The sequence below is a fragment of the Falco peregrinus genome, chromosome 2, assembly GCF_023634155.1.
Source record: "Falco peregrinus isolate bFalPer1 chromosome 2, bFalPer1.pri, whole genome shotgun sequence".
Lineage (NCBI taxonomy): Eukaryota > Metazoa > Chordata > Aves > Falconiformes > Falconidae > Falco > Falco peregrinus.
In genome coordinates this window covers 12678474-12697329 of record NC_073722.1, presented here as the reverse complement: position 1 = coordinate 12697329, position 18856 = coordinate 12678474, and the positions used below count along the sequence as shown (strand labels likewise).

The 18856-nt window shown below is 40.6% G+C and overlaps 1 protein-coding gene across 1 annotated transcript in view; it reads left to right on the top strand.

Annotated features, from left to right (window-relative positions):
• Positions 1–18856, top strand: part of RNF150 (ring finger protein 150) — a 127691-nt gene that overhangs the window by 32406 nt on the left and 76429 nt on the right. The window lies entirely within an intron of this gene.

Below are 18856 nucleotides of genomic sequence, written 5' to 3'. Positions count from 1 at the left end.
GGTCAGTACTGGCTGTGGTTTGTCTCTGTGCCTGTGCTGTGATTTCAGTGTAGTTGGGAAACGTTTGAATTTCATTGTCTATTCTGGACATGAATAGTACAGTTACTGCAATGTTTCATTAACGACCCTTTAAAAACCTTTTTTCAGTCTTTCCTTCTTTTTTTTTTTTAAAAGCAGATAAACTATTTTTAACCACATCTGGGTTTCAAATTCTTGCGAAGGTGTATTTGGTCGAAGGAGACGTTGCGTTTCCCTCCAAAAGGCATTCTCTTTGGGTGAAGGTTTAATCTGAGCTGATGGAAGGCCAAATAGCCTTCCTTTCTCTGAAAGCCTACTTCACATCAGCCTCAGGTTCATCCTCAGTTTGGTGTAAAAGATGATTTGATCAGCTTGTAGTGAGCTGTAGCTAAATTATACGTGAGACAGGGAGCTGTGTGATGGAAGCATCCGTATGTGCATATGAGTAAGAGGGGAAGGAGGGGAGGGATTTTAGCTTGTTTAGAAAATAAAATGCATCATTAATCTAAATATGACAGTAGCATAAGCTGTGAGAACTGTCTTCCAAACAGCATGCCATGAGCCTGCTTTGTTTGCTGCTGTCTGCCAGCTGCAGTCACGTTTTTGCCTAACTGCTGGTTCATTTCCTGGCGCTAGGATGGACGGATCTCTGCCTCTGCCAGAAAAAAGCATCGCGGGGAAAGACTGTCTGAAAAACATCCACTGAAAGAATAATCTGCTCGGATGCAGTGTAGTGGGAATGAAGGGGCAGAGATGAGAGATGCTAGTTTGTCACCATTCCCAGCTAAATCTGAACACCATGGAGTTTATGCCCTCTGCCTGAAGTCTTAGGAAGAGATGTGCATGTTCCGTAGTGAAGTGGTAAAGCTTGTGAAAGAAAAGGATTTGGTAAGGAAAATATGGGTACAAAAGCTGGTTTTGGTTCATTTTTATTCTTGTTGGGAGTGATCTTTAGAATGATCACCTTCCTATTTTGCTTCCCTTCTTCAAAAGCTAGGTACAGAGGCAGTTACAGGACAGAATATGCATAACTAATAATTTCATGTACTTGTCTCCTTTAGGGATGTTAAGAAAGGATGTTTCTCCTTTTAAGCATTCTGCAAGTTAGATTTGGTTGAGTTTCGGTTTGGGGTTTTTTTTATAAATAATAAACAGGTCATGGGTGAGAGAGTGCAAAAGCTAACAAACATAAAGCAAACAGCAATTATGCATAAGGAATGCACAGAGAAATATACAGAGATGTACAGGACGTTTTTAAATAAACAGAATATAAATACAGTGAAAGCAGAAGAGGCCAAACTGCTGCCAGCAGGATAATTATATAATTGATGTGCTTGTCTATGAGACTGCTTTTTCTGTGGTTTGATCTATAGCTCCACTAATGAGGTGGGTCTTGGCCCCAGAATTTGGTCTTCTGTTCTGTGTGTAAGCTGTAGATATACACTAGACAGCTCTATGAGGAATATGCCTGCAGCCTTTTGGAAATGAAACGTGGCCATTCTAGGTAACGCTCACTGTGTCTGGCTGGTTTCTGGGCCATACTTTCTGCCACTTCCCATTCAGCGGAAGATGGCAGTGGGAGTTGGTACAAACAGAAAATTGCCGTCGTGTTGTGCACACAGCAATTGGCCTCTCCTTTCCAACAGGAATCATGTTTATTTACATATATTTTCCTGATTGCTTTTGTAACTGAGTTGTCATTGAGCCTCCTCTGCAAATTAATCATACTCTTCATCTCATGCTTAAGCAGAAACTGATCTCATGGGCAGATTGATACGCTGATGAAGTCCATGAAGGTCAGAAAAAAGGATGAGGCTCATAGGTGTGTGACTGGAAGAATCAGGTTGTTTTGCTGTTGTGCCACTCCAGAGTACCAGTGTTTTGAAAAATAATTGAGTCTCAGCTGAATAATGCATTACCTGAGACCAATGAGATGACTTTGGTTAAAAATTGATGTTACTGTTCTGTTTCATTTGAAGATTATCACATATCTTTTTTTTCTTGCTCTCTCTTTTCTGCTCTCTGAATTCTCTTCATGTCTTTGTGCTTTCCTTGTAACTTGCTTCCCTCCTCGTGTGTGCACACACACACACATGCATACACACTTCACAGAAAAATGCTGAGAAAATTCCAAGTTCCAGAGCTCCATCATTGTCTTTCAGAGAGGCAGGAAGATGAGAGAATCCTCAGGATTTCTCTTTCCTCCTTTGCCTCTATTTCCATCTTTCCATTTCTTGTCCCAGACAAGAATCCCACAGAGCAGAATTTCTTTGCTTACAGTTACTACTGCCTCCAAAGACATTAGTATTGCGGCAGCCTGCTGGCAAGGGGGACTGTCTCTCAGACCCCCATTCAGTGAGCAGTGTGTCTCCACCATGGTCCCAGGGCTTAACACTGACAGACATGTATTGATGACTTTTTTTCTGTAGTTCTTAAGAGAATGGTAACTAGTAACTGATGGCAAGACTCCAACATACTCCTGTTTCCTAGCATTCTGTCTCCGGAATCACTGTATGTTTGTGTGCTAATTTATGTTCTCAAGTGGCAATTAGGAGGCTTCAAATCTGGAAATGCTGTGTTTTAATAGGTAAGTCTAAAATAATTAGAACTGTTTTGCAATTGGTATGCTTTAGACAAAAGCATGAAAGAAACTGTTCTAAAGATACAGACCAGCAGTTCCAGATGTATATCCCAGAGTTATGCATGATTGTGCAATAGGTACCTGGAAAAGAGATCCCAACGAGATGGGACAGCATCTGTTCGCTGAACCAAAAGGACCTGCTTTTCTGCTCTGCTAGGCTTTCCTTTCCTATTTACGCATCAAAGCTGGCGTTCAAACCTTTACCGGAGGTACAATTCCTTACTTTTGAAAAGGCACAGATCTTGAAAAAACAGGTGTCAAACCATTAAAAGGGCATTGTACTGCCAGAAAACTATGGGCTATATGCCTGCGGCCTCGGATGGGAAGGCGTGCTACCAGGGTCACTTAAGTGTCCACTGTCCAGAACAAAAATACCTGACTTTGGGAGCAGGATTCAGTCACTTGAACAGAGATTTCTAGAAACTTTGTAGGCATTGTAGCATACCCTGCTCCCACTGGGCTCCCAGAGGTCCCGCATCGTGCCTGCTGGCCCTGTGCAGTTTTCTCATGGACCCTAAGGAGTGTAAAGCAGCACTGGGCACCTCTCTTCAGGCCACTGGATATGGTGGCAGAAGGAAGCGTCTGGGGAGGCTACTGGAAGAAATGCCAGGAGCGTTGGGCAGCAATGAAGGCACAGCCAGAGCACATGATAAGGGGGGTGTGAGTAAGGCAAATGAAAAGAGCGTAGGTGCCGAGGAGCAGGCAGATAATTAAAGAAACTTAAAATATAGGAGCCTGATTTTATACATTGACATGTGTTCCTTGACAGAAAATCACGTTAGCGACTTTCCTCCTGCAGTAACTGCAAAGTAGTCCAGGCTGGATTTATCTTTCTGTAGATCTTTTCCTGTGTATAATATGTTGCTGTTCTGTGGGTTAGGTTTGTTGACAAAATTCCTTTCCAAAGGGTTTACAGCCTGCAGACTCACTTATTTGTCAATATTGTACGTGACTAATATGAACCAAATTGATGGTTCAAAATTGTTTTGAAGTAAATCGGTCTTGGCATAGAGAGGTATTTTCAAGGAAGTATAAAGCCAAAAATAGAGGTAAAGAAAATACATGCGGCAGAGCCATGACTGGAGAGTCATTAGCAATGATGTCACTAACTAGGCCATGCTTTAAAAAAAAATAATCTCCAAATGGGAAGAGATCTAGCATATGTATGCTGCAGTGGGAAGCAATATATGGAAAGGCTACTGAGAAGTGAGTACCAGATTTATGAATTTGAACAAAAAGTCCATGCAATTAAAAACCTGGCTGTAGACAAAGTGACTTGGGAGCAAGTCAGCTCAGTACTGCTGGCTGAGCACTGCTCAGGATGGAGCCGAGCCAGTGCCGTGTGGCAGGCAGAACCTCGGCAAGGCCCCCTGCAAAGGAAGGGGCAGGGAGGGAACAGGTGAAAACTAGGGGGCAGGGACCCCGGAGAGAGCGTTTTGCAGGACAGTAGCTGCAGAGGCATGTGCTCAGTCTGCCGTGGTGGGGCAGCCGGCCAGGATCTGCCCTGCCCTAACGCTGTCCCAGGCACGATTTGTCTAAGCTTAGAGCTGCCTCTAAGTTGCCCAGTGAATTACTATTAATGAATTGTCGAGAGCTAGGTTAGATCAAGTCTTAGCCGGCAGCATGCGGTCAATACATTTGAATTATTATTTTTGATGTTGTAAAGAAAGAAGGCATTGAATATATTGTTTAAGCAGCGTTTCTTCTGGCAGTAAAAATAAATTTCCTTTTTAGCGCTGCCATATCCTTTAATGTCCTCTTTTACCTCTTCGGTATTTTTCAGTTATAGCGTTGACAACAAAGTAATGCCTTAAAGTTTTGCAGCTTTTCACATACTGGTAAGATGGTGATTTCTTTCACCAAGGGAGGCCATTGCACTAGGAACAGTCTCCTCCTACTCCAGCATCTGGAAGTCGAAAGGAAAAGAGGCCCATTTGGTTTTGGCTGTGGCCACTGGCCGCTGGCGTGCCGGCACTGTGGGATGTGCCCAGGAGCTGCCATCCCAGCGCCTGGAGAAGTGTCAGATCTCGTGCACGCGTGTGCAGAGCATTGCTGTGCTGGCACAGTGAGCTCAGGGCAGCCGGAGTGGAGGCTGCTGAGTTATGGGGAGCGGGAGTATTCATTCTCTCCAAGTCTGTGTTTGGGTCCAACTCTTTGCAGACAGTGTCTTTGGTAGCTCTTGTCAAAAATATCAGTCATTTTGGCTGAAGGCGATGCAGTATGTGCTTGTACAAGGCCCCAGGGTTGTCTTTTTTTTTTTTTTTTTTCTTTTCCCAGCTATAAATGGCAAAGTGTGTGGGACACAGGTATTAAAAACAGTTAACACCTGAAACACATATTACAAAGGCTGGTGTTAGCAAAGTGTCATGGCTGAAAAGTAATTAAGACTGCCATGAGCAAGAAAGGTGGATTAAAACTTTTGCAATTAAGCAAATCAGTTACTTAGCGCATTAAATTAGCATCCAATCAAGACTGATAAATAAGTATGTCACAGAACTTATGCTTATTGTAGGTCACAGGAAAAGAAATATTGATGGGAATACTGCTTGGGAATAATATAAAGGCAGTACAACTGGATTTTAAATCTGCTTTGCAAGGATAGTTTTGATATTGAGTGCTGTTGTTTCTTGACAAAAAGGTGTATTAGGTGATGTCTAATATTCATGCGTCAGTGACATTACTAACTGTGATTTCATAAAAATTGCATCTGCTTAACGTAACAATTTTTGAAAAAGAAAACTGTTTCTTTAGATTTGCTGTGCTGTTATTCTTTCATTTTTTATTAATACATTACATATACCTTTTTTCCTAAACTTGCAGAGGACCAGTATGAAACTGACCATACAGTGTTTTATCCTTTCTAAATGATCATTTAAATTTATTCAACTTTGTTAATTTTGATACTTCTGCCTTTTCTGCATCATTACCCTCTCTGCCTGGTGTGTAAGGATTTTGTTTGCTCCAGCTATATATTGAGAGAAATCGTTAATATCCTTATAATGACCTTAAATGGCCACGGATGTTTGATTTGATTACCTTCTCTTGTCTGCTTTTCCCTTTTTTCCCAATTAAACCCAAGTATTATATTAATGTATATTCTTTCTAGTGGTTACCCTTGCACCATTACGTCCCTGCTTTGAGAAACTCTTGCAGAAGAGCTCATTGATGCAGCCACTGCTTCCAACATGTAATTTGTGAAGTTCAGGTTCTTTTTCTTTTTTCTGTTTTTTTCCCCCCTAATATTACAGTCATGGATAAATACCACTTACAAATTCTGCTCCTGTCCTTGACAAGGTGAAGTTATTAAGGCTGATTTACAGCCTGGAAAAGATGTCTGGAGATGAAGTCTAGCATTACTAAAAGATTAGTATTTCTGTCTACTTGTGACTGATCATTGCTATCAGGTGAGAAGACCTGTGATACATGTTCCTATCTCATCATCTAAGAATTTATTCACGTGAACCTTAACCAACATTAGTCTGAGCTGAGAGGAGGAGGGAGACATACACCTGCCAGAACAAAGACGTGCCTGGGAAGTTCATGTTACAATTAAACATACCAAAGTAAAAAAGCAAACCGCGAATGCAAATGGTAAGCAGGTATGAAGACAGGGTGACTAAACATTGAGCTCTCCGGTTTCCTCTAGCAGAAACTTAAGTATTTGCGCAGATGTTTTGCTTTTATTTTCCTTTTGTTTGGTTTTTTTTAGTTAATGTGTTTTTTTAAATAAACTATTTTCTTATTCTGTTCACACTAGGCTTGAACTTTTCATTTTAGTGCTTTACAGAAGCCTTTTTTTACACCCAGCACTGCTAAGGGAAGCTGCTATGATGTGACCTTTTCAGAAACTAGGATCGATGTTGCAGAGAACAAAGCTGTTGCAATAGTCCTCTGAATTTTGTATGTTGAATAATCTCCCCAAATGGAAGAAGTAACAAAGCTAATTAATCCTCCTTAAAATGTGCTAAAAGCTCTAATTCCCATATAGTCAGGTTTCTTTAAATAAAGAAGAAAGTGAAAAGATACCATTTTAATTAAATATGAGTGAGATTCTTATTTTTCTATACATTAATCTGTTTATATAGCATTGCTTATACTTGGAGAATGACTGCAGGAATTTCAGAATGTGAAAGAAGAAAAGCTGAAAAATTTTTTTAATGTTCCTCTCCCTTCCGTAGCCATTGTATCTCAGTCCTCTGCTAGGAATTTTGTTTTAAGTGTCCATGTCAAAATATTCTCTTACCTACACTGATACAGTCCATCCTTACATATTTAATTTCAGGCCTTCAACCCTTTGAAAATGCAGTTTTCTCCAGAAAAAACTCTGAGGTCCAGCAGCATTTTCTAAGACAAGCTGAGGTTCATACATAATTCCTTGATTTCTCCTTCCTCCACAGTGTCCTCTCATTCTCTTCGCACGTCTGTCTAGCTGCTTGACAGTCAGATCATCTTTTACCTGGGATCTTGTTTTCCCCTCAGTCCCATCACTGTCTCTGAACAAGCCCCACACCTTCACTGTTTTAAGAGGTTGCTGGAGCATCCTGCACCGGGAGCATCCTGCAGTTGTTGAGTGCTTTGCCATTCATCCTACAGACACTACTGAGAGCTTCAACAAGGTGTGAAAATGTATAGCTTCTGAGGCAGGGTACTAAACAGGTGAGGGTTTATTTCAGGAAAGACTTGAGCGCTGTGTGTCCTCCAGTCTACTTTGCAGTGATGTTTGCAGGTGAGAGGGATGGGCACATACTGAAGTCAAGAGGGAGAAAGCAAACCCATTGACTTGGAAAACGCATGAAATTACTTGGCAACCCTAATGAGACCTTCCATCACAGTCAGGTTTTCCAGTTATGTTTATGAGAAGTTAATCAAGCCCAATATGTGGAATTTCTGGGTACATTCAAGATTTTCATTACTTCTACACAATGTGATTCCAGGTCATACGATTTAACTATGCTTGTTATAGATTCCCAACAGAATAAGACAGTAACTGTACTGTGTTGTCAGCCTTGTGTTTTCCCTCTCACTTATTTCATCTGTTTCTTTTGAAGCTTTTATTTTTTAAACTATCTTTTATGTTAGAGGAAATTAAACTTCCAAATTAAGTGTGAAATAGTCCCTTTGTCAACAAATAACTTATTACAGTTCTGCTGTGTTACAGATATATGTGCTCTTTGAAAGATGAGCTGTTGGTTTGGCTCTGAAAACTCGCTCACTCACACTTTGTACATGCTAAGAAAAAGCTCATGTATTTTTTCCCTTTCTTTTTTTTCTCCCCCAGTGGAGTATTAATGAATTATTCACCCAAGACTCTCAGAAGACAAGGCATAAAATGGAAGAGTACCTGAATTCCCTGAGATTTTCATTTTGCCTTACTTTTCACTAAAAAAAAATAATCCTGAAGTGGTACATACATCCATGTCTGCGAATAAACACTATCGAATCTATAATATGTGATCCTGGGAAGATCCACGTGTGCTTTAAGTGCAGGAGCTGTTGGCTTCAAAAACACAGCTACTGGTAATAAGCATTCTGTACAAAGTCTCACATCTTGAATATATGAGAGCCAATTCTGTAGACAGAAGCTGAGCCTTTCTATTTTGTCAACCTATGGTTGTCTTTTCTTTTGATTTATTCCCTAATTTGTCTTGATTTTTTTTTTTTATTATTATTATTCCTTGCTTTGTGGTGCTTGTATGTAGAAGCCTGTGTGAATGAATGATGGTAATAGAGAGAAAGCCCATAACTACACATACTTGAAATCTCTTGTTGTTCTGCTGGGACCAACATTTCCAATACAGCATTAATTTAATTTTTACTTTGTGACTTTATGCTTGATTGTGTCACATATGATGCCTAATATTTTTAAGATATTGTTAAAACAGGAAAAACTGGAAATTGGAGAGGGGAGGAAGGAACTTTAAAGATTTTTCTCATCTTGATTTTAAATATCATTTCTGATGGCAGCCTGACTTCTCTTAGTCTAAAGAGCTGTTGTGGAAGAAAAGTCATAACTGGAAATAAAACAAATTGTGACTTTTTATCTTAGTGCAAGGGGGTTTTGCATTTGCATATAAATTACTCTCAAGGTTCAAATGTGATGCTTTAGAGGATTGTCAGCATTTGTATCACCGTGCTTTTTTTTATTTTTCGGTGTGCTTTAGATATTAAAATAAAGGCAAGAAGAATTTTATTTCTCCTAACACAAAAAACCTGAAATCCTCTCAGCTCATAAATGATACATTTGGTCTTTTCAGTTTTATGGCCCCTAACTATTATTCAAGGTGATCATGAAGAAACTTTCTAGTGGAGTCCTGTTGCTATTGAATCCCCCTGCAAGCTGCATTGCCTTGCCTTTTTTTTTTTTTTTTTCCTGCTGAAAAAGTGCCCCATGGTAGATGTAAAAATATTGGTGGAGGACTTGGTTCTAGGCAGTACAGACAGTTACTTCCTTCTGGGTGTACTTTTACAACAAAAGCTTTTCTTCATATTCATCTCGTGATTTTTATTGGCTCCGTGTTTTCAGAGTACTTCAGTTACAAGACTCAAGATTCAGGAGAGATATTTTGCCATTAGAGCATAATGTTATAATATTAATTTGTATATTTAATGTGGTCCATAATATGTCCATTGTGAGTAGTGATCATTGTAACTTGAATTATAGTACAGTTCCCACAATTGTTTTCTTTGTCTGGATCCAATCCTTGTTTCTCTGGCCTCCATTCTGAAAAGCCTGATCTGAGCTGGTGTTAAAAGGCCACGTTCTGCTGCAGTTTATTTTGAAGGCTGAACGATTTAGGAAAGGTAGACTAATGTTCTTTTAATCTAGAATGTGGAAAACATTTTTGTTTCAGACTTTTAGTAAAACAGCATATGTCAAATGTGGATTGATTTGGATAGAAAAATGTATGGAAATGGCAGAACATGTCAAGGAAATTTTTACAGAAAGTTGCATCTTTCATTCTCCAGCAATGTTTTATTAACATCTTAAATAGAAATTAAAAAATGTTTTTTCAATCTATATTGACATTGATGATTCATTCTACAGGGAACATTTTTTTAGTTGTCTGTCTGTCATCAGACCCATGAATCTTCGTACCAGTTGTTTCTGCTCCTATATTTTAGCCACTTTCTAGTTAGAGAAGGATGAAGAATACTGTTCTGAGCCAAAAAAATGTAATGATGCTGATTACAAGTTCTAACCAATTTTATGAGATGGGCTTTAACAGTTGCTCATCTCTAAATGCACTATGAGAATACACATCAAAGAGAAGTAAATATACTAGTGCTTTAAATTGGTTTAGGTGAAAAAATGTTGGGTTTACTTAAAGATACCTATATTTTCCATTAATATAGAATGTGATTCTAAGATAATGTAAGCTATTATAATGTAATTTCCTATATGTGTACCAGTAGCTGGGTTAGGCATTGCTTGGTATAATAATACTCAGAAAATGACGCTTTTTTTCCTCCCATACTCTTTTATGGATGCAGTAAGCTGTAACATTGCAGAACAGCCTTGGTTTATAAATGAATGACAGCAAAAAGGCCTGGGTGGTGCAGAAATGTTTGGTTTGTGCTTTGTCCCAACAGAGAAAACTGGCCACCTAAGTCTGTCTTAACTAATAACAAGACAGTGGGATGAAAGTAAGGAAAGAAATGGGAAATATAGAGGTCTTCTTTATTCATTGTTTATTGGACATTGGAAAGCTGATTTCTGTTGTTTATGTAGTAAATCTGGGAAAATAAACATGTACAGAATTATCTTCCATTACTCAGTTAACAATAGTGGAGCAGAAAACAAAGGTAAATTCTTTCTTAGTAGTCATAAAATACCATCTTTTACCATCTGCTGCATGCTCAATAGTTACTCAGTCGGTCAGGCTCCTCCCAGAGTACAGCAGAGGTGGCAGGATTATGCCCAAAGTTTGCATGACACCCTTATGCTCCGTTTAGTTGCAGCGTTATGGTTTAAATGGAAGTTGATCCATCTGGTATTTTCATCCTACATCAAAAACCCTTTCTTATAAACTGTTTGCTATGAGACAGAATAATTAGACAGTCTAGTTTAATACAGGATATTGAATTTAAAAACTGTGCCAGATACGTAGTTGTGGAGGAGAACAGGTCTGTTGGCAGTGGCCAAAGTGATGTGACATCAAGGTCACCTCTGAAATGCGACTTCGCAAAGCTGGGAGAGCCCTTGCCATGCATAGTGCTTTGGCTTTTTACACTCTGGGGAATGCTGGGCCTACTAAACACCAGATTTCTAAACAGCACAGTAAGAACCTTCAAAAAGTAAAACACTGGAAATGTATATTCACAGCGGATTTTTTAGAGAGCGGTGTACGATGTGGTGAAAAATGTCATTGATTATGTCCCTTGTAAATCTTTCAGAAGGTATACCCGTTCTGTCTCAGAATGTCTGTCAGCCTTCCATTTCTTGACTTTAACAAAACTCCATTTATTGACATCAGACTTCTGTGTGGCAGTACTGGGCACAGAAGCAACAACCTTTTTCTTCTCTCTTCTCTTTTCTCTCTCTCTCTTCTCTTTTCTCTCTCTCTCTTCTCTTTTCTCTCTCTCTCTTCTCTTCTTCCTCATGCATTAACTTCTTTGAAAATGCATTATGAAGGAGCTCCACAAAAGAAGAAAATGTAAGACATTTTGTACAAGGTGTGGTCCAAATCCTTTTTCAGTCCAGCTGCCTCCAGTGTAATGACCTCCTTTGTCCTGCTAGGCTGTTCAGACAGGAGGAGGAAACTGAAGAATGATGTTGAGAAACTGAGCGGGCTGCTCCCAATTTTCTATTCTGTTGAACCAGTGCTCTGAGAGTGAGGTACTGAAACACTTTCCCTGAGGCCTCGTTAAAGGGTCATGCCTCTTTGGTATTAGGTTTTGCATCTTTCTTTGGCTTTCACCACGTACAAGAAGCCTCAGCACTGGAAAGATTTTTATAATGTGTTATAGAGGAAAGGTAACTTTTATAAGGGGGTGAAGAATCCTGTGCGGTAAATCTCTTTAGCTTAGAAGAGAGGAGGTTTTCTACCTGTGGTGGTCCTGATTTCGTTGTGAGTGTTTTGGCTGGTTAATCACTTTATAAGCAGAAGAAAAAAAAGAAAGAGAAAAAAAAAAGGGGGGGGGGGGGACACACACGACACAAAAAGCAATGCCTTAACCAAGTTTGAGGTATTGGAGAAGTTGGGTGCCAGTGGTGTGAAGAAAAACTATTATGGAAAACTTTGAAGGCCACACACACACAGAAGTGGGGGAGTCAAATAGGAACTATGCTTTTTGGCAGTAGCAATTTACCCGTGGATCTTCAAATGCAGTATGCCTGAGCCCTTGTGCCTGAGGCATATGTGAGGTGGCAGAGGTGTAGCAGCGGTTCATGCAGGATTTCTCCTAGCCTAGACTGAAGTTACCATAAAAATCTTTCTTGACCAAGAAGAGGTTGGACTAGAACCCCAGCTAAAATTTTGGCATCTACAGATATGTCTAAAATGACATAAGAACATCTTAACTACAGAAGACATTTGATCATAAGAAAGACTGGTTTGGACTAGCTTCTAAAATCAGTTTGAGGCATCCTTGGAAATTTGGCCCTGTAGGTGGTATCTTTCCTTTCTGCTTAGATAATAAGGACTTAATCCTTAATTAAGGCTGATTGTGTTCAGATCCAAGGATTTGGCTCAGTTTTGTATGTTAATGATGCAAAAGGCAGGAACTTTGTGAGTTCTTTGCAGCCAGGAACAACTGAACTATATACTTCTGGAGAAATCTGCCAGGCTCCCGCTAGTTAAACTTTGGTGGAAGAAAAGCTGCACACGTGGAACTTGACTCGGTTTCCATTGAAGGCAAGGCATTTTCCTTCCAAGAAGAACAGGATCTGTTTTGGTTTTCCTTTTAACATTGGAAACGAGTGTCTCATGGATTTTTGAACTCTGTGAAGCATTGTTAGAGATTTTTTTCCATTTAGTATAACTCTGCTTCAGCTTTCTGAATCTGTCTGTTTGTTCAAAATGATTATTGGCACTGTTAGAAGAAATATATATGCTCCATTGGGTGGGGTGGTGGTTCGTTTTTGAAGAGCTATTTCGTTGCCTGACATAATTGCAAAGGTACATTTCTATATCGCTAAAGGCATCAGACAGGAAATGATTTATACAACTTTAGCTAGAACTAAAGAGAATGGTTTTGTGATTTCAGAGCCGGTTTTATGGCAGTATAAATTCACAGCTCCCCTACAGAAAAAACCCACCTGAAACTGTGTTGTTTCATTGAATGTTGCCTGTAATTTTTGTGTGGCAAAGAACCAAAACTTCCCTAGGAAGCTATATGTTTGTCATCTTATTAACAAGCCGTTGGCTAAATAAATTTCCATTGTGAATGAGCAAGACAGTCAAATATTTACAGTGCAGACATAGGGCAGTTCTTTTTAAAGGCTGTGTAAGAAACATCTGGCCAAATGGCTGTTCTTTTGTAACGGAATTTCTGTGATTAATGGTCAAGGATTCTGACTAATTGCAGGCGCTAACTCTTAATGAGTGCCAAATGTGCACCTGTTCACCTCTTTCTAGCCCTTCCATAAATACGTTGCGTGGATGATGTTCTGATGAGCAGTTGTTTTGTACTGTAGCTTGAAGGTCATTTTTCCTGCAGCTCCGCTTTATTTCACACATCTGGGCACATCATGCACACAACAGGATGTCAGTGTTGTTACTCAGCTGTAATCTGATGGCCCTACGTACACACTGAATCAGTTCCTTAAGCTGTACTTAAAAATTCTTCTTGTACTTACTGCTTTGTATTAGGCAGCGTAGTCAAGTTTTGAAAATATTTGTCAGTTCTTCAGAATTTCAGGGATTCTGTTCAGAGATGCCTTCCATACCCCCCAGCGCATAACGTTACACCCTAAACAAAGGCCAAAGAGTTTTCCCTGATGATTTAGGGTCTGGGTCACTACTTTTCTAGTTCTAGATGGATTTAATGTCACTGCAGGAAAGCGAGCTTGAGGAGGAGATGCTCTACAAATCATGGTCTGTCTGGCAACAAAATTTGTAGAGAATAGGCTTCAAATACTTCTTCCAAGCCCAGTCAATGCAGGTCTCAGTCCTCTAATCTGCCCTGATGGCAGAGGTACCTGTGCTAAGCTGTGCCTTTGCCCTCCAGATGCTAAACAGGCTTACAGAGTGAAAATCCTTCATCCGCGGTCCTTATGGACCAGTTTGGGAGACTTCCAGCAAGCATGCGGATTTGTTGCCTGGAGAGCCTACGTATGCCGTGAGTGTGGCTGTACAGAGCAAGCTGGGCATCACCCTGCACCTGCAGTGGAGGCTGCTGTCCACCTGCACAGCAATAGTCTCCTGGCTGTAGGCATCTTCCGAGACGGAGCCCCAGAATTTAGGGTTCTGAAAAGTCACTGCTTGAGTCCTCAGGACAGATAAGGGTAGGGCAGGATCTCCTACTGACAGCTTTCTTCAGGTGCAAAGTAGCCTGAAGGCAGTCCTGTGAAAATGTTTGACTTTCTCTGGCGTATCTGCATTACAATATTAGAGAAAAGTGAAACAACAAAAAATCTTGAAAGGACAGCCTATGGGCAAGTCACTTGCCGGTAAGGAAACTACTAAAGGGGACATTTTGTGAGCTAAAAGTAGTGGCCTTTATCCTCAGTTTAGGATTACAGTAAATGAGCTGTTGAACTAAAAATCAATAAGGTAAAACTTTCACTTAAGTTCTGTGATGACTGCTTAAATCCATAAAATCTTCCTCTGTCATGAAACGTGGTATGGGATAGTCTGGGGGATGACTTTCAGTATCAGCTACTTCGTGGTACCTTTTGTGCACCTCTTCTTTCGCTTTTGCACTTAGGAATGTAGACCTTAATGGACTTTATAACACTTAGTCGCACAGAATAATGGTTTGTTTCTGAAGCCCAGACAAAAGAAGTCAAGATTCTTAGCACCTGTGTAAATGTGATAAATTATGAAAAGCAAACTCAAGTCCTAATTTTGAAAAGCTAATGTATTGCTGTGATGTGTTCAGCTTGTTGCTGTCCAGCTGCTCTGGAAAAGCAGCAGCTGCTGTGCTTCCTTGCCTGCTTCTTTCCTGGAAGGTGCTTTATGATTTAAATCACTTCTTTGGGTGGAGAAAAGCAGATCTCTAATTCAGCAACAGCCGTTTACATTGACTTGACACCAAGAAATAAAACCAATTGAAAAGGATCACTGCAAGGATAGAGAAGAATAGGCTTAACTAATAAAATGCTGCTGAAAGCAACATCAAAATAAGATGATGTACTACTGGGGTTTAACTCCTTACTTCAGAGTATAACAAGTATACATGCAGTTTTATGCAGTTAAAATTAAAATGTTCTTCGGTGGTTTGTTTTTTTGTTTTTGGTGGTTTGTTGGTTTGAGTTTTTTTTAAGGCAGGTTTTTATAATACTCATTGCTTATAGGCCTAGAATAATCTCTTAAATCAGAGATCAGCATCCATGTGCTCTGTGGGCATTTTTAAGCAAAGAGCTGACTGTCACCACATGAAACCTTTTTTTGGCTAGAGAAGAAATGCTTCCAAACTGGGTGCAAAGGCAAGAGGAGGACCAGACTGTACAGCCGTATGTTTGTGACTCTTTGTGCCATGTGCTTTTAGCAGAGTGTGGCATGGCTAGTGGGTAGCTTCCCCCTCCCTGCACCACCACCACCCCCCTCCCCCATCAGATTATCTAACAGTTAAGCTGTTCTGTTGATGTGCTGAGCGACAGCAGCTCATTCAGGAACAGTCTTGGGGTGGGAGGGGGGAGCAGTTCTGACAGCAAGCTGTTTCAGCCAAACATTTTCCTTTTAGTGATTTGTAGGATTAAATTTCAGTCTGTTGCCTATGGAACTTGGCATTAACAGCCAATGGGTTCATCCCGTCAGCTTTTCTCCTCAGCTTCCCTTATGGGAAAAAATAGAGCTGCAGTTTATCACCATCAGTCTCCCCTGACCAGCTTATAAGGCTGTGGTTACCCTTTTTCATCGCCTTTTAATGCTGACCAAACCCTAGGTGGTTAAATTCACAATCCCCCCTCACCTTTTGCCTTTGTGTCTCTGTGTGTTTCTTTTCAGGGTATGCAGGGTAGTTGTGAAATGAGCTGGAATTGCTCTGTGCTACTTTTAACCTCCTTCCTTTCTAGACATAATTACTGTTATTTCTCAGTGTATGTGTGTATGTAACCATCCATATTCAAGCTAAGTAGAAAGCCTGTTTCCTCCTCACCTAGAGGGGATGTAGGAATACACATGTTGCTTTGTCAGCATTGATTGCACCATCTTTTTCTTGTTTCACTGAAGACCATTAGTCTGTACATCTTGATATGGCTCCTGACTACCAGTTTATGTAGAGCTTGGTAGTCCGTGTAATGTCTGAACGGTGAGGCCTCATGCCGTCATCTTTCTCCCCCTTCATGACATAAAGGATAAAGGGGGGCAGGGAAGACCGAAGTCTAATTAGAGTGAATGAAATCTGTCTTGTACGTGCTGCTCAGAGGCTTTGCTGTTTCTTATCCATATTACTGTGGCAGCTGAGGAGCACATCACAAGGGCACCCTGGTGCGGACCCCGAGTGCCTTATCTGTATAGATTACTGCAGTGTGTTCGTGCAGGGTGAATCCAGACTCTGCAGCTTCAGCTTTCACAAAGCCTCTTCACAAGGGGGAAAACAAATTATGTTAGCTAATATGTTGCAACTGTCAGGAGCTAAGAGCCTAATGAAATTAAGACAATGCGCAGTTCTCACAAGTCTCATCAAGTGCTGTGGGGAAGCTGAAACTACAGATACCTTGCCTTTTCCAGGACTGCATTTCACTTTAGTCTGCGTGGAAATGGCGTAAGAACATATTTTGACATCACTAACTAACAAAAGTGTAGGGCACAAGCCAAGAACTAGACAGTCTTGCCAGGATAACAGGAAACCTCAACGTGGAGTCACAGGGGCATAATATGTGTATTTTATTTGGGAATGCTGTGTTTGCTTAGCTGGACCTGCTAAACTTGTCCTAACCACTGTAGGGAAGTGTCCTGTCTCATTATATACCTACGTTGGTTGTATCTTGAGTATTTCTGTCCATGGATAGTGTATAAATTGCGTGATACTTCTCACCATGGTGTTCAGAAGATCCTGAAGGCAATGGATTGAGAGATGCCAAGTAGCCTTTTGAAAAGGGCTCAGTGGTGCTAAATGCTGGGGAGAACCTCTGATCCGGCTGGTGAAGGATGGGGCATGGTATCCATGTATATGTGAGTATACATGGCTGTGAGTAATCTGGGAAATCACAGTCAGGAAAGAGTCCCCTTGGGCTACTGGTGGATTTTTAGCTCCTAGAAAAAGAGCAGGAAGGGTCACGAATAAACCTCTGTCTGTGATCAAAGGTGGTGGTCCGCTATCTCCTCTGCATTCCATTTCCAAAGGATGGCCAACAGCAGTGGCTGGAGCAGCCCAGATTCTTGAATCTTCTATTTGTCCTCCTTGAGCTTGCTTTTTCCCTGTGTTATTTGTCGGGTCTGCCCTACGTATGACTCGACTCCTGCCCCAACCCTTAGCCCTATTGTAAATGCAACCCTTCCACTCTTTTTTGATTATCATAGTTAATCAGTCTGTTTTGAAGTCATCATCTGTCATTCTGAAGGATTTGATGTGGAGAGGCGCCTTGTACAGTGCCACGTGGTGTCCAGCCCTTGTTCTCTCCGATGCAAGCTGCCCTGAGAACCCCACCAAGAAAAAGCAACCATTAGGCCCTGTGTGGTTCAGGCATCGATTTTATTTCATTTTGAAACCCAGTATCGGTCTGCCTTGGCCAAAGATTCAGGACTACAAAAGTCTTCTTTCTTTACAGTCCCAGATTTCTGCCTCTCTTGGGTCAGTTTCTCCAGTTTCTTCTACTCAGACGTGTGTAACTCCCATATAACCAGGAAGGTTTTGCCGTCAGAGCATTTGGCTAATATTGTATGCCTGACAAAGACATTTTGAAGATTAACTGCCTGCATGTCATGAGTATGTAAATACTTACTGCTTGTGTAACAGGTTCTTTTAAGTGGTGACTTTTGACAGCTACGGTTCAATTTTGCCAGCTTTATTTCTAAACATTAAGAAAATACAGCATAGCAAGAGCAGAAATTACACTTTTTAATGTAAACAAGTTGGTTTAGGAAGCTAATGCAACTACTGAGAGATGTAAAGAGCATTGTATTAGTGACTAGAAATGTGAAGTCATGTATAATTCAAAACCAAATCCCCCCAGAAGAGTTCACATAAGGTACATGAACTGTTGATGAGCTTAATAAGCAGGGAAACTGAAAAGGGCTGCATTTGCTGTAATCCAGACATCTTGTTAACACATACAGGTGTTTGGAGCCAAGCGAAAAACACTATATTTAACATTGAAGTGCATCAGAGTGAGAAACAAGACAGGCAATTGATAATACCACTGTGGTTAAGCATATTAGAGTAATACGGCAGTTCTCTATTCCTAAAACGCAAAAAAAATAATTTGTCAAACCTCTGAAACCTTTTGGGATTTGCTTTCCCAGTCAAGAGTAGTGATACAAGAATTTCTAAACTGAACATCTGAACACCAGCAGTATTGTGTGTTAACAACTACAGAAGCCGTTGCCAATGTACAACCTGGCAGCATTTGGCTTATTTTTAACCAGCATTGTAAATATCACGTAATAGTAATATGAGGGTTTCAGTTCCTTCTGTGGGAACTTCTTGCTAGGATCCTGACAAAATGGAGAGCTCTAAAAACTTCATGTTGTAATCAAAGCTTCAGTGAAGCAAACTTTGCTTCAGGTTAAAGAATAATGTCATTGATCCATGGAAGTTACTTTGCATCATTTAACCCAGGCGTTGCTTTCTGAAACTTGGAATGGGAATCGCCATCCCAGCAAAAGCCACTAATGTAGATCTGCAGTGTGATAGCTGAACTGCTTTCTTTTTTGAAGGATCCTGCTGCCCTTTAACATTTTTAGTAGCACTCTCAGTGAAGCTTTCCATAGCAGCTATCGCCAACTTGCGTAGGCTGCAGTTTCCAGTCAGAAGCAGGACTCCCTGCCTCGGGATGGCTGCTCTGCCCGGTTTCTCTGGGGCTAGGTGAAAGTCAGCTTTTGTTTGTCTCTGTGCTCTGCTCTGTGCCGTCTGATCTGCCTGACAAAGGGA